This window comes from Nuphar pumila, unplaced genomic scaffold (assembly GCF_984573655.1).
Source record: "Nuphar pumila unplaced genomic scaffold, dmNupPumi1.hap1.1 HAP1_SCAFFOLD_676, whole genome shotgun sequence".
NCBI classification, from domain to species: Eukaryota; Viridiplantae; Streptophyta; class Magnoliopsida; order Nymphaeales; family Nymphaeaceae; genus Nuphar; species Nuphar pumila.
This window is the reverse complement of record NW_028323449.1, coordinates 1,609-17,529: the sequence shown is the minus strand read 5'-3', so window position 1 is coordinate 17,529 and position 15,921 is coordinate 1,609. Positions and strand designations below refer to the sequence as shown.

Genomic DNA, 15,921 nt, shown 5'->3' with positions numbered 1-15,921 from the left:
TTACAGCAGCACTGGCTTACCATGGATCCAAGAGAAACCAGTTGTGCGGCCTTGACCGCGTTTCGCGATGCGCTCCTTCCGTTCAGTATGAATGTTGGCCATGCGGCGCATGCGTTCTGGGTGTTTGCAGAGGAACTCCTGAGCTTCTGCTGCCTCGCCACTTAGTCCCTGCACCAAGGGCCAAGCAGTGATTGCAGTCGGAACAGAGTCTTGCGCGGTGCCATGTGCATGGTACCAATGATTGCCAAGTTCCATATGGTTTTAGCAATCTCGAAGGATTCGCCAAGAGGATGCACCTTGTACGGCAGAAGCATAGGTTGCTTCTTGGTGATGTACCAAGCTCCCAACGGTTCATTAATACTCCGCAACATTGTGCACGCCGTAGATGCTCCGACATGCTCAAAATTTATCTGGCGCATAATTTGTACACGACCTTCTCTGAGACAAGTGATTGCCACAAATCGGGACGAGCTTGATCCTCAAGAATGGGCTTGCTTCCACCCACAAATTGGGTGCACAAATGCATGATAGCTCCGCAGATTGGCACCCCCGCTTGCGATCACATGTGCGAACAGGTCTGCACAGATGCGAGAAAGAGCAAATGGCAATCCGACACACACCTGTATCTGACTGATTTTCCACCGCTTGACAAGCCAAGCTACGATGTCTGCGTAGTCATGAGCAGTATACACCCCAATGCGCTCCGCGACGCTTGCGAAGTTGTTAAAGAGCTCGCTGCGCACGGGCTGGCCGCCAGCGGTGCCGCTCGAGGGCTGCAAGTCCATGCAGCCATCATTCAGCAAGTGCGCGGGCATCACAATGGATGTGCGCATCATGTCAGCGAACGCCAGCATGGCCACGTTGGGATCACGCCGGAACACTTCTTCCATCACTTTCTGATACGCGCTTTCATGTCGCGCCTCGTCACCCTGCAGCGTACAACAGCGCGTGCTCACGTGTGTCTCCCTACTTTCGCGGATGAGCACAAGATGCCGCACATCAATAAAAGTAGCTTGCACAGCACGCACACATGCAGCATGCAGCCACATCAAACTGATGGAGCAATAAAGGGGAGTCATGCTTAGGTCGCCAGGCTGCTTGCAGATGAGCGGGTTCAATGCGGGGGAGAGCCGCACCGCAATGACTGAACAAATGCTTGCAAGGCGCTTGTCTCCGTGTTCTCGAGCATGGACGGCAGTATTCGCATGCGACACCTTCGTGGCCCGCTCCTGAAATGACGTGTAGACGAAGCAGTTCAAGGGGGTTGACGGACATCTGCGGGTCAAAGCCGCTGCCAATGAGGTGCTGAATTGTCACTTCTATGCTACGCATATCCACCTTGCCTGTCAAATAGAGGTACTTGTTGAGGAGATCCCCATGCCTGTTCTCCTCAGCCGTCCATGCCCTATTCCATCGCGCCCAAGATGTGTCATCAGCCCCTGCACGCAGGAACACAGCGCTGAGTGATCATTGTGCATCCCACTCGTATTTGTGCACAAGCGCACACTGATGATTAACAAGAGCGCGTGCTCAGGATCACAGTTTTCACACGAGCAGGCACCCGAAACCGCAAAACGCCAGACAGCTTGGCAGAATCGTTCATCCATCGCACAAATCACATCATCTTACAAAAGATTGTGAGAGGGCAAGTCTCATGTGAGCTTTCAGAGTTTAGCATCAAGCCCATGCGGATTTCAATACTGGCAAGGCGGGTTGCCTAGCACACTAACAAACACTGACCTACGCACGTGCAACATACGACAGAAGTTCTTACTCGAGGCGTGCTCACTCGCGATGAGTGTGTGCGCAGCGCATCCCCGCCCCTGGTCAGGGCAATCGCTAAAGACAAGCTTGATACTTTGTGCAGCGAGACCGGAGGTGTGACCATACCCGACTCATCACGGATGCCCAACATACGGTTGAGCATGCTCATGTACGATGGCAGCGCTTCCTCCGTGACCATGTCGCCGACGAGCGCCACGAGGAAATCGTCCGGAATGTTTGACGAGGAGGCCCGGAAGTCTTGCAACTGATCCATGAAGTCGCTGCTGGAGGAGTCGGGCAGGAAGTCCTGAGGCTGCCACGCGGTTGAGGCCGGTTGCAGCAGTGGCTCGATCGTCACCTCTGCCCAACGTTCCATGCTCTGCAAGCAACCGTTTCGCTGTGACTAGGTTTCCCCAGATAGCTGTGCTGTCCCAGCAAGAGACTGTGTAATCTATGCTGGAATAAGCCATTTACCGCCCATTGGTGCTTACCGCCAACCATGCTGACATGGACAAAGCAGTTCAACTGTGTGCTGAGGGTGCAGCTGCCTGTCAGAATTCTCCAGTTGCCGTGTCTTGTTGCCTGTCTGAGAGTTCGCAACATGGAAATGAGATCATGCAGGGCTATGCAACAAACTCGCGCATACGGGGCTAAAAAAAAATACACAAATGACCAGGCTAGCCACCTTTACACTAATCATCCTGCATTCGTGTACTACGCGAGCTTTATTTCAACCTGGGGTTTGGGATATGTCCAGTTTATTTCAGCTCCAGCCTTGTGATATGCACTGGTAATGCAAATCCAGCTCTAGGCATAGGAAAGCTTCCAAGTGGCGAGCGTTCGCGGCTGTGCATTTGATTGCATAGGGGTGATCACTTTTGTGTGCGATGCAGGACTATATGAGTGTTGACAAATAGAGTTCGTTGTGTAAGTTGCGAGCGCCCCAAGAAGTGGTATATATACAACCCCAACTTGACTTGGCTAGGTAAGGTCCCAGCATTCCGAAGCACATGATACCAAACGTGACTTTCGGCGCAACTACATTAGAATCTTGCGTTATCGGGTCATGCAGCCGACGAAGGCGTGCAGCGACTAGGAGTGTATTTTGTGGTCAATAGGTGATCGATCCCCTCTGCTCCAATTTTCAGATGACACGCCAATTTCAGGCTGAAGCGATAATTTGTCCCTACCAAAATAATCCCCCAGTTCTGCGGGCGGCCTTGACAGTGAACTGCGTGCAGTACGAGGACAGATATCTTTGGCATCTATTTGAGAATACAAGATCAACGGATGGAACGAGTGCATCGGCAAAACAAGAAGGACAAGGATATGCTGAACATATCATCTTGGTCGCATCCTTTACATGAAAGTGCGCCTTATCTCGGCTCCTTGAAATGTGCAATTCTTGGAATGGCGGATAGACATCACGTAACACGAACACGAATAAGATGAAAGTAACGCACCGTGATGACATCCACAGCCACATCCAAGCGTGAAACATTTTCTGGTTTTACGATAACTGTTGGCGACTCCACGAATACTTCATTGCCTCTGTCTTGGCATATGGCAGCGGATAGGGCTGACAGGCGAGCACTTGAGCTCCTAGGCCTCCGTGCAGATTGGATTGTGCTGCACACACTGTGTGCGAGAATGCGCGGCATATGCACACGGAGCAGTCAGCAACGTTGTCAACCGATGTGCTACCCTACAAACTCAGTCGTTCACCAGGAAACCCACCACTGCAATCGTGAGCTACGGAAGAGGAACATTAACCAAGCCGTTGCGCACAGAAAGGTTTAAAATATCTGTTCAAAAATCAGCCGGTATAAATGGTTCAGGCCTGGGATGTTCAAGCGCAGGTGCGTCAGTCACACGTCACGGAATGAGGGCACGTGAGTGAAAATTTGGTATTCAAGAATGACAGCACCTCTCGTACAAACCTTACCTTGCCTTGGACATGCTTATCTGCAGATGTGCTCAACGGCATCGTCATGAGACATCAGCCTCCCAGGTCAAAAGGCCAGCTGACAGTGATCTCATTTGGGGGGAATGTCGTTCGGCCGCGACAGTACTGCTGGTCGCATCCGCTATCACGAGGAACGTGGCCCTGGGACACTCGACTTGCGAGGCGAGTCTACCAAGCAGAGTGCTCGTCAACGAGTTTTCTTCAGGCTGACATCCGTCCCACGCTCTGCATGTGCGATACCAGGTGATGGGACAAGTATTCTCAACACTTACCTGTGAGCGCGCACCTACCGTTGGTGACACTAGCGTGCAGTATCAGCTTGTAACACGGGGTAACGGATAGGCATGTCAGACCAATATATGCTGTATTAGCCGCAGGCAGTATCTGCTTTCCGAGGTAAGATAGTTGATCTGGCAATTGTCCTTGCAAGTCATGGTGAAGTCTGTGGGCTCGTACGTGACGCTGAGAACGGGTCCGTTAGTTTATTTATCCTAGCCATCTATGATGGCTATATATGCACCTTCCACTTTCTATTCTCACACCAGAACTGTACGACCCGCTACAATGTGCTAACCAAGGTCGCAGGTCTGAGGGCTTCCAGGGTGAAGGAATCTGGCAATCAATGCTGACGGGGGTCGTCTAAAGTTGGACCCCAGTCTACGCAGCGGTAGCATGTTCTGTGTACATCGCTGTTACATTGACAAAGTGCGTTCCGTGGGTGGACTCTCAATGCAATACAGGACATTGCCCATCGACCCAAATGCATGAATATTGCAGGTGCTTGAGTGTGTCAGACTAGCGCTTCAAGTCCACTACCTTTCACGTTGCTGCGAGAACTTCACAGAGAAACCTTGCTATGACATGTCCCTGGGGAAATGCTTTGAATTGCACACTGGTCTGAGGCTACAAAGTTTTCAAAAAGCTGGGGGCCATGACGCTTCCCTCAGGTTATCCTCCAACATGCAACTGACATAGGAACACGACAGTCCAAAGAATGCGGCGGTGCAACAGGCAAATCTCAGCTCACAGCCCGATCCAGCGCAAAGCGGTGGATGATCAGGAGTTTCTGCTTGCGAGCCCTGTACAGGCAACAGAGCTGCCAGATCATTGAAGATGGTGGAAGACCCCGATGCAAATGCGACTGTTGCAGGGCCCTGCACTGAGGGTCGACTCGTCCAGAGTACTGAGCGAAGAAATTCCCTCATGAGTCACGTCACTGCATGCCTGGCGGCTCCAATACACTTTGGAGGCAGGGGCAAGTGGTGCTTCTTGCTCTTCCAGGACATGGTCCTTCCATACATCTACCCTATACCGTGGGAAATCAGTGATATGGATCTCTTTGTGAGAGCATGACACTTACTTAGTATTAGTATTCGGGATAAGTTACCTGAGTATTAGATAGAGATGATATTTCGGATAGAACATACAATACCCCAGTAGGTACTCCAAACTGACGCGTGACCATGCATATCACTGAATGTGTGCGGTAGTGCTGCAAAGTCAGTATTGTCTTTTCCATGAAACCATACCTCCATACCACGGGTACATGAAAATCTGCCCATGTCTTGGGTACTGCGACTTGTCAGTGACAAGGACAAAACCACCTCACTTCCAAGGCTGCGCAGGAATGGTTTAACCATAATATAGTAAAAATCATTCCTGTTGTGAATGAACCAATAGTGTCCACCAACTCATAGCAGTGTACAGGGGAAGCTGTCTTCAGCATGCAGGCTTGTGTGGGTACCTGGAGCCATGGGCAACTGCGGTTACTCCCCATTTGCCAGGAGCTGCAAGTGCCAACCTGGACAACCTTTGACAGGCGATTGCACTTGACCTCTTTGTTAATCACATTACAACCATTGGAAATTCTGAGCAAGATTTTCGTGGAGAACAAAGCCATGCGAATTGTCGTGCTGCGTGCACGACAAAAAGGCTGCAGCACCCTCTTCTGTGACGCACTGACCCACCTGAGGCAAGATCTACGGGAAGAAGTAGGATTGGGACTATCTATGTCCTGTGACTTGAGGAATCCGAGGGGCATTGGGCAGGGACAGCAAATCAGGACTGCCTGGTATCAGAGCTATAACAAGATGGACGAAGGCTTTGTGGTGCATGTGTTGCGACACAATTCAAGATGGATGGTCGAATGGATACCGTAACAACAACAACAAGGTCGAGTCTTTTCAAAGCACGACAACACGCTCATTACCGCTGTTCATTTCGAAGGGCAATCAACAATCTCGTGGGCGCCGTGCCTCTGTCTCCAGCAGCACTACTTAATCTCAAGATCCCTGCAATGCATGTTATCAAGGCTTAGCATGATGATTCATAATAACACCATATAATCACCTGACAGCGAGACTTACCAGCTATAAGATATATGCTGCCTGCACATTGATATACAATATGTTAACGTTCCGTTGGAATATCAGTGCAGCAACAGGTCCTTCGCTTCCGCACCATGTACTGCATAGGTGTTATTGTTCATTCAAGCATATATGTGAGAAAGCTGATTTGACGTACACCCCATCGCAAGTGCGCAGTCATGCCCAGATTTCGTTTTATGTGTGCCAGTTATGGGAAGACCTACTGGATCTTGAGATTTGTCCCAGCAAGTGGCAAACCGGCAATTCAAGTGCAGTGCATGAGAACATAGCCAGTGGAGACCAGAGGCACCATTCTTGAATCACGCAGATCAAGCATTAGATCATGCTCAGGTGATATTTTCCTTTCATGACTGAAAGCATACAATGTTATCACTAAGCTCGCGCGTGAAGTGTCAAGTACTGCAAAGCAGTTCAACAAGCCTGGAGAACTCTTCATGGATGGATTGTTGAGGAAATGGTGATAATACTTAACAACATACCACACATCTGAATTGCGCAGACAAGGAATCACGAATTACTCCGCGAACTGCTGAACTAGGTCGGCTCGTTTCAGGAGCAGCTTCAGTCCCTTAGATGTTCAAATACCATCACATTGCGCTCTGGAAAATGTTGTGAGAAACAATTTCATCATTAGCTGCTCCTCAGCACACAGCACAAGACGTGAATGAAATACCATAAAGGATCATCAGACAAATGCCTCGATTGTCAATCTTATTGAGAACGCATGCAGCAGAACGCTGCGGCATTCTCTCAGTCTCGTCATCTAGTTTGCGTCATCATTTGATCCTTTCACACAGCCTGAAAATGCTTGGGAGGGAATCACAATCTATATGGCAGCTCGCAAAACAGAAGCATTACCTGAAGGCACTCCTCAACATTGCATCAACCAGGCACTTCCAGTCCTGCCCTGCATCAACGGAACGCACATCTTGTGGCAGGCAAGGAGGTCGAGTATGTAGATTTCACGATGACTGAGGGATTTGAAGATGAACATGCAGTTTGCACGATGATGAAGGATGGAGACCACAAAAATTCGAGGATGCAAATGCACATCCCCGTCTCAACAGTGTCTACTTGATATGTGCCCTTAGGGGCCCCTAACAGCCACAAGGCCTCTGGTAGATAGCCCAGCACCTTAACGACTGTAGGAGAATAAAGGGCAGAATGCAGTGCAGAATTTACATACCATAGTCTAGACAGAATGTAACGCCCCGCAGGTGTTTGGAGTACCTAGAGGTACGTTAGTTTTTGCTATCTAAGTGTTAAACCTGATATGAAGAATACAAGCGACACACAACGATGATGAAAGTGCACAATTGTTGTCAAGACTACGGTATGGGGCAATGCCTTGTGCAAGACACGGATATCACACACTCCTGATTGAATGACAACAGCGGTCGCGAAACTTACAACAGGCGATGCCACGATGGCAGGTGACACCCAAGTGTCGGCTGCACTAACATGAATAGACATGAGAGGAGTGAAAGGACCGCATTACTGCGGAAACACGGAAACGTGCGATGCACAAGAGCACGATGTAGAAGGTCCAGGTGACACAGCATCAGTGGAGTCATAGAATGGATAAACTGCCTCCTTGTTTCGTTCATTATTCCGCAGTGGTCTGCACATCTGATCAAGAGAACCTTGGCCAGAGGCAGAACAAAGCGAAGTCACACATCTAATCAGAGATGTAATCCTCCTCCACCGATGCACAAGATATCAGCCATAAACATGCGCAGGAACTCAGAACTTCTTAGAGATAAAACCACATCATTTATTCAGTGGATTGACAGATAGGTATTCCTCCTTGTTCCATGCACTCTGTTGCAACTCAGCTGGTTAGCGACGAAAGCAGTACGTCAGAACCGCACCTCTCAAGCCGCAAACTCCATAGCATCTGCAAAGTTGTTACAGAAAAGAACCTACAGAGAGAGTGAATTCGTCACTTGATGCAGACACCAAGTTGACAGAAAAGTAGTTACTGCCAAGTACAAGGTTAAATGGACGCAGACGGCTCTTGCCGCACACATTCAGTCAGAGTATGCCCAGGCATGGAATGGAGCGTACTGAAGTCTTGCAAACAATCGGGGAGTGACAATACGCAAAGCAGATGTTTGGGGTACCTGCAGGAATATATATATATTATATGAAACACTTCGTGACACGCGGTACATCAGGGGGTGCAATGACCCCTTACCCATGGCCGGTAGGTCGACCAGGGGTCGATGTTTTCAAGAGGGGTGTACGGTCGAAATTTCGCCAAATCGACCCACCCCCCTTTTGGACCCCCCTGACCCCGAAAACACTAGGGTAGGTGGTCGACGGTTGCGATCAGAGTATGCCACACCCTGCGCTTCGACCTTTAAGGCATGCGACGCACTGGGATGTGAGGTCCAATGTCCACAATATCATAGACCCTAGCCCACGCTCCTGTTACAATATGCCTGCGCTGAGGGCCCATAAGCCCATCAAAGTATGTGGCGATATTCTGATAGTTATGTCAGCCTTTTGCACGAAGGGCAATGCAATTAGCGTTGCTGGAAAGTTGAGATGCACCCTCATTAGCTTGGTCGAATAGGACACTCGATAGCTCCCCCGTCAAGATGTGTTCAGCGCAATCTATTCGGTGGAGTAAGTAGTATGATAGTCGCACAAGACATATACGTCTGGACTTCTTTGTTCTACCCGATGAAGTCTTCATACATCGCTGCCAAGACAAGATGGCGTCGTCGGTTGGGAGAAGCCAAAGTTCACAATCGATAAGTTCACTTATCGATTGTGTGAGCTACAGAGTGAGCATTGGGATAACAAACTGCAGTTTTGTTGGGTGTCATATTTGTCACCCGGGCCGACGGTGCATTGCACCGAGAGTACATGGACATTTGCAGTAAGGTAGCCACGCAGGACTCAGATTGGGTGAGTGCCGCAATAACGTCGCATGTGCAACCAGAATTGTTGAGCAAGCATGGACAATTTACAGAGATTTTGGATGGAGTGATTTCGGCAGCCATTCAACAAACAACATGGTTTTAGCAGCGTGGGGCAAGCTAGGTTCAGTGTTGGGTGCAGACCGTGGTGTGGAACTTCACCGAGCCAGGGGAGGGGAAAAGCGATTGTGACCATCACTTTTGCGCAGATTGGTCCTCGGATCAAGCAACATGTGCGGGATCATTCTATTTTGCATGGTCCCACCGACCTTGCATTGGCATGCAGCTCCATTACGGACACAAAGGGGGTCGTATTAAAGAAGTCGACCACGAAGATCAAGAAGTACATGACTGTCAAGGGGATTAAATTGTTCTTCTCTTTGCCAAATAACGAAAAGAGCTATGGGAACGCTGATTACTTGCGAGCGCGAGACATGACTGAATCCGGCCCTTGGAAGTTCTCCCTGCGGAACTTTGCAGGCACGGCAGTGCAAGGAGTAGAAATTTGGTGCGATGGTTCGTTAATGTTATCATGTATTACATTAAATGCATGTTGGCTAATAGTGTTTCACCAAATGTAAGCGGTTTGCCCACCTTGTCATCCCCAAATTATGATTGCTTTGTGTGGCACCTTATGATACAACTAGTTCTTGGTGTTAAGTGTTGCCCTTATTTCAATCTGAGTGGGCCCAAACGTTATTTCTGGCGGCCTCGGGAAGGAGGCAAATCAAATCCATGTAGCTTTTGGTGATCAATCTTGTGCATGTGATTCACTGCAATCTGACATGGGCGCTGAGGCCCGCGATATCAACGCTAGGGAAAGCGCTTGCACTACGTCACTTTGATGAGGGTAGGGTGGTCGACTATCGGGCCCGGCAACCCGACCGCCCTCACACTCGTTGCCCGGGGGGCTCCAAGGGTGGAGGGTCACTTTGCGCAGCCCGACCCTAGCACGCTCCCCACTGAGGGCTCGGGGGGTAAGGGGGTAGGGTGCCATTTTGAGGCACCTTCATTACACCCCCTGACGTACCGCGTGTCACAAAGTGTTTCATATATGTATCTTTTATCTTTGTGCTTCATCTAAACGTTATGGTTGATCTACTGAAAATTGAAACTCCTCGCTAATGCAAGCGCTCAATAGTAGTCTAGATTACGGTAGCTGCTTTCTAAGAAACAAGGATATGTATTGGGTGTGTCTGCATTGAGAGGCACGCTCGAAGAATGCATTTATGTGTCGTCGAGATGTCTTCACAAGTTTATGGCACCACACTGCCATTGAGTAGGTCAGCATGGCTTCCTAAGTGAACATTTCCCTCTTCGCACATCACTGACTCCCACAGTCAAAGCTTCGCTGCTGTGGTCGTGGCGGAGACGCGGTGCCAAAAGCCTCCTCGTTGTGAAAGCTTGTTTGATGATTCCCCTACAGGCCGAGAAATTCCCGCAAGCCTGTACGGACGACACACTTGCCAGCACGAGGTATGCTATCAGGTGCACAATACCTGGTCATTGCTTGCACTTGGTTTCATAGTCCAACATCACAGGCCATAGCTATTTGCATTACTTCCGACAATATGAACAAATAACCCAAGGATCATACCTCACAGTCAGGCCATCCTCTTGACCCAGCCCAAGCACTTGCTTCATCAGATCCCCATCCTGGACAACCAGCAAGCAGTGATACACAGCTCAGACAGCACAACACAACACATTCTTGTTTGTCTGTGTAAAGGGATATTGGAGGATTTTTGACACGGAGCAGACGAGAAATCATCCCGCAACACGATCCGCCATCGATGTAGCACACGAAGTAGGGCATTCAGGCATGGAAGGCCAGGATGTCCGGGGTACAGAATGTGTGCATGCACTGCATCGACGAGCCGGCTGAAGGATGCAGCGGACTGTCTCATACCAATCGCAGGCAAAAGTTAGCTGTAGGCAAAAGTTAGTGCACTCGAAAGATAAAACAAAACACTAAATTGGCGCTCCACCGTACCCAAGATCCAAGTTCTTCACACGCTAGCAATGTACCAACAAGACTGGCGTCTGAGCTTGCGCTGTGGAGCTCGCATGTCAGCCGACGACATCTGCTGGCGGCGTTCACCTGCAAGTATGCAAAAGTACGCTCAAATTGCAAGGAGGAACTGAACTGCGATACAGTTGGCCGCACAGGTTTGAGATCGCAAGTACTCGTCATGCAGTTGACAGAACATCAGTCGAATAGGAAGACTGTAGGAATGTGCCACTGAGACAGGTCAGCCAACAGCCCACCAGAAAGGACATGCGCTGGTTTTGAAATGGCTTGTATGATGTATGCTAACCATGACACCTGCTGTCTCACTGGGGGACAGAAGGCAACACCTCGGCTAGCAATGCAGCGTTCAAAGCACCACAACCGACAAACACAAGAGACACCAATGCTCATAAATCGTCGGTGTACTGCAGCGACTGCACATCACGGCACGACATGAGGCGACGTCGAGCATGTCGAACAGATCACCCACGACACAGAGTTTATTATCTGCTTCCTAATGTTCGCCAGCCGCAGACAGGCACGCTGCTTTATTCAGTGCTGAATTGCACAGGCTCAATCTATCAGTGTTATCATCAGCAAAGAAACGTGCTCGGTCCAGAACCCTAGCAATGCACATGCTGACGCCGCCAGGCTGGCTGCCAAAGGCTGAACGTCTTGATCAAGGGCTCGGTGTTGGCGGTGTACGTAAAGTACGGTTCGATTCGTGCCAGGCGATTCTCCTCATTAGAATCAGTAGAGGGAACCAAAGATCTTCATAGCCCATGACGTTAGCCGTCAGCACATATGTACAACCATGTGAACGAGCTGATAACTAGATATGCTATGCGTAGAAGATACAATGAATGCACAGGTTGATCCGCACCAAAAGTGAGCGCCGCCTTGGCTAGGGACGTTCATTGTCTTGCCGTCGTCATCTTGTCTTGGGGTCGAAGGGGCGAGTTTGTGAACGCCTCATGTGCACGCTTCCGTGTGGAAGCAGCACTATGCTGAAGTTTGAAGCATCCATGCATTTAAGGGGTTTCTCGATCAGGTGGAAGGCCCTTGTCAAGGAAGCTGCTCGACGATGGCTCTATCGAAATCTGTCTGAAGATAGCCTACTGACTGTTGGCACGAGACTGTGGTCTGTGTCGTCACAGTCTGTGACGAGTTGCTCCGTAGACTACGGCGTAGACCACATCGTAGTGGAGCTTTGCTGGGTACTGACGAGGGATGGACTTTGTTGCTCGACGCATACGAAACTACAATGAACAGCCAGCTCTCCAGCCAAAAGTTAAGACGCCACGCGTGGCGTGTCCGCAAGCATTGCGCACGGAACGAGGACCTAATTGAAGTCACCAACAACACAATGCAACGAAGAAAATGAAATTACAGCGTCTCTGGGAAGCGATGACAATATCCATTAGATGACATGATTCTTCGAGGTAACGTGCTGAGCAGCAGCAGCAGTCGTCCAGCAGACTGATGGTTGCATGATATGACAGGGGGTGTGACTTCGAGAACTGACTGGCTTCTGGGGGCCCGAGGAGCTTGGCACCGTGTTATTGCAAGAGAAACATACATGTCACGAGAACCGACAACCTGTTTGTGTCCACGACAGATCAAATTACAGGGAATCAACATTGCAGAGATCTCCCACTCCACATTTGAGTTTTATGCCCCTCGATAAAAAAGCCTGCCGGTGCCCCCCGGAGCCCACGACAGATGCACTTCCTCAGTACCGTCGGCCTAGACCATAACGCACACCCAAACCAGGTCCACCGGGTTGGTTGCTTTGGCAGCAGCTGCAGCTGGGAAATTAGAGCCACTGACGCGGCCCATCATGTTCCTGATGAGTGGGAGCGGTGCAGCGCTGTTGGCACCGTTTCGGCTGCTGTTTTCTCGACCTGCAGCAACTTCGGCTGGCGCGACCCCGGCCTTGTACCGCGCATTGCGTGGGCCTATAGAACCTAACGACGCAGTGCGCCGTTCTCCCGTTCCCAGAATTGCCCCCGGCTGGAGGAGCCCCCTCGTGCGTTGGCTCCGCAAAAGCGCTTGCCGAAAACGTACTCATCGGCGCTGCTTTCAAGCCAGATAGTTCGCGAGAGATCCGCCGTGCCTGCGGAGGTGCCGGGGCTTTCATGGAGCTTGAACCGGAGACCGCACTGCGAGGGGAGACCTGATGCCAACTTGAAAGTAGGGATGCTGGAGGCACTGTGCAGCGGTTGGTCGCGCAGCAGGGTCCCACGCACATAGCGATGTCATCAACTCAAGCGCTTCTGGTGATGCTGACGGCACAAGCTTTGCAAGGGGCACTTGGCTGAATTGCGGGTAGCGGAAGTTCATTTGCGCTGCCAGCTTGATGCCCGTCGCCCCATGTCTGCTTGTTTGGCGTACCCATCACTGAGCAGATCTTGTAGATTTCATCTGCTTCCGATGAACCTGCCTCATTTACTTTCCTTTTGAGCATGATATACATCGATAAACCACGGCACATGATGATGATGTATCTTTTTACAACACTACCGCATCCACATGGACATTGGCACATGCTGACACAAATGCCCATGCTGTGTCGTTAAGTTTCTGGCATAGCCTGGCGGGAATGTACGTGTGTAGACCGCTAGTGGAATCAGAACGCTGTGACATTGACGAGAGCGTTCCCACATCGAATATGCAGTCAACGAACATTGCAGGCCACCAGGCAATGTCGACACCCTCTACTGGCATTCTGTCAATGCAAGCAAGCTTGCTTTGCACGCTTTTCGAGCCTAAGAAGGAAGCATCTTGCAAGGTGTTGCATTTGCAAAGCGGACGGAACAAGCCGAGGTGCGGGCATGCCTGGAAACAGAGGCCGCAAGGTATAGAGCTCTGCCATGATGGCCCCCATAGCAAATAGGTCGATAGGCGCGCTGTAGTAGGGGCTTCGAAGCAGCACTTCGGGCGCACGATACCATCGTGTGCTTACGTAGTCAGTGTACGGAGGCCGACTTCGAATTTCGCGCGCCAAGCCGAAATCTGGAGCACAGAGCGACACAGACCTCACGCCACCACAGTGAAAGACAGGTAAACGTTAAACCTTTCAGGTTTGTCTAACGAAATCAAAATACATTCGGCACCTGTCCACTGATCTCAGACTCGTTGCAACTACTCACTGCCGATGAAATGCTTTCCATGTTCTGAGATTGTGCTGAACAGCTGCACCGCGCCAAGCGCCCATTGGGGTCAGATCACACTTCTGCTTGCAACAGATCACCAACCGGACATCAATAGTCGGCGCGGACCTGCAATTTTTACAGTGTCTTGCTTGACTAGCAGATTCTCTGGCTTCATGTCTCGGTTGAAAGTAGCCGTGCTTGTGCATGTACGCCAGACCCTGGAAAATCTGATAAAGCCAGTTCCGTATCCTGCTTTCTGGAAGCAGCTTATCCCGATCCTTCATCACCTGCAAGATGTTGGGAGGAACTGTCAGTAAAGTGACGACAAGATGCACAGATGGCAGTTCATGGCACAAGTCCCATCCTTCCATACATTGACAACTCCGCACTCAGGGATGCAATCCAGGACAGGATGTCTGATGTCAGGACTGGATTCCCTCCAAGTAAAGCTATGACGCAGCGGAAGGCATTCAACAGTTGATTACTTATGTTTGAGCCATAAGATTGCCGCTACCTACGCTGGGAAGGTTTGATTCACGTTGCTGCTGAAGGGCTACTCACAAGCTATCAACCAGCGCATGCATGTTGCCAGCTATGCGTTTGTATATACAGTTCAGGACACTTTCAAGGTATACCAGGAGAGACGATAGTGTGCCGATGCGAGGGCCTCCCTCCACTTGTGTTGTGTTTCACCAAAAAGTGCATCATGGCTGCATGGACAATCCTTGTGCACCGGTAACAACGAATGGGTCATGCTGCTTTGTTAGGAGTCATCCATAGGAACGACCACACGCCATGTCGCCGTCCACCATAGACCATGTGCCACTGAATGTTCGCATTGCAGGCATACCACATCAGCAAGCGCACCTGGTATAGATTGCAATCTAAATACTCGAAGACAAAGTAGAGCTCGTCGTTCTCCCGGATTACCTCCTTCAACTTGACCACACAAGGGTGATTCAGCTTCCGCAACGACATCACCTCTCGCAAATTCATGCATTCCTCCCAACTGTAAATTTTCTCTTCATCTTTTTGATAGCCACCTGTATGTGCACTTGGATATTGTCAGCACAAGCTATCATGTAAGGCACACGTCTAGCAAAGAATCATGGGAGACCATATCAAGAGTTCTCCTTGATATGGCAGAAAAGACACTCCATCCAAGTATGATGCACTTGTGCAACATGAGGCTGTGAGCCACCGCACCACTTCATTCGTCTGCCTGTTGATTGCCTTCCAAACACTGCCATATGTCCCATCTCCTAGCTGCTTTACAACCTTGTACCTGCACGAAACCACTCAGTAAGCCCGCCACAGTAGCTCAGCTGCAGTCGTCACCCATCGATATCATGACAGGACACCGCCACAACGATCTGGTTCACTGGCGTGACCATGCAATGCTGCAAGTGGCTCAGATACACAGCAATCTCAGCCGCCGGTTGTCTGGTAACACAGCCTCTTCACGATATTCTCTGATCCATCTTCGCTGGTCCATCTTCGTCTCTGTGGTATTGTCTCAGGTATTACTTCCACCAACTTCCACCCGATCCATTGCAGAATGACGATGATGACTGTTCATCAATGCATCACATCGAATGTGCTGTCTTGGGTTGCTTGTTGACTTGTTCCTGCCATTGTCTATATGATGTAATGATGACTGTTCATCCATACATCGTGCCATGCGCATGACACCAAGGGAATGGTGTGCATA

The 15,921-nt window shown here is 50.1% G+C and overlaps 3 pseudogenes; all 3 read right to left on the bottom strand.

Annotated features, from left to right (window-relative positions):
- Nucleotides 1-3,751, bottom strand: LOC149809923 (palmitoyl-[acyl-carrier-protein] 4-desaturase 3, chloroplastic-like; annotated as a pseudogene).
- Nucleotides 3,752-10,773: 7,022 nt separating this feature from the next.
- LOC149809922 (small nucleolar RNA snoR134) lies at nt 10,774-10,905 on the bottom strand (annotated as a pseudogene).
- A 2,286-nt stretch (nt 10,906-13,191) lies between these two features.
- Nucleotides 13,192-15,705, bottom strand: LOC149809921 (cyclin-dependent kinase F-4-like; annotated as a pseudogene).
- Between the last annotated feature and the right edge of the window lie 216 nt (nt 15,706-15,921).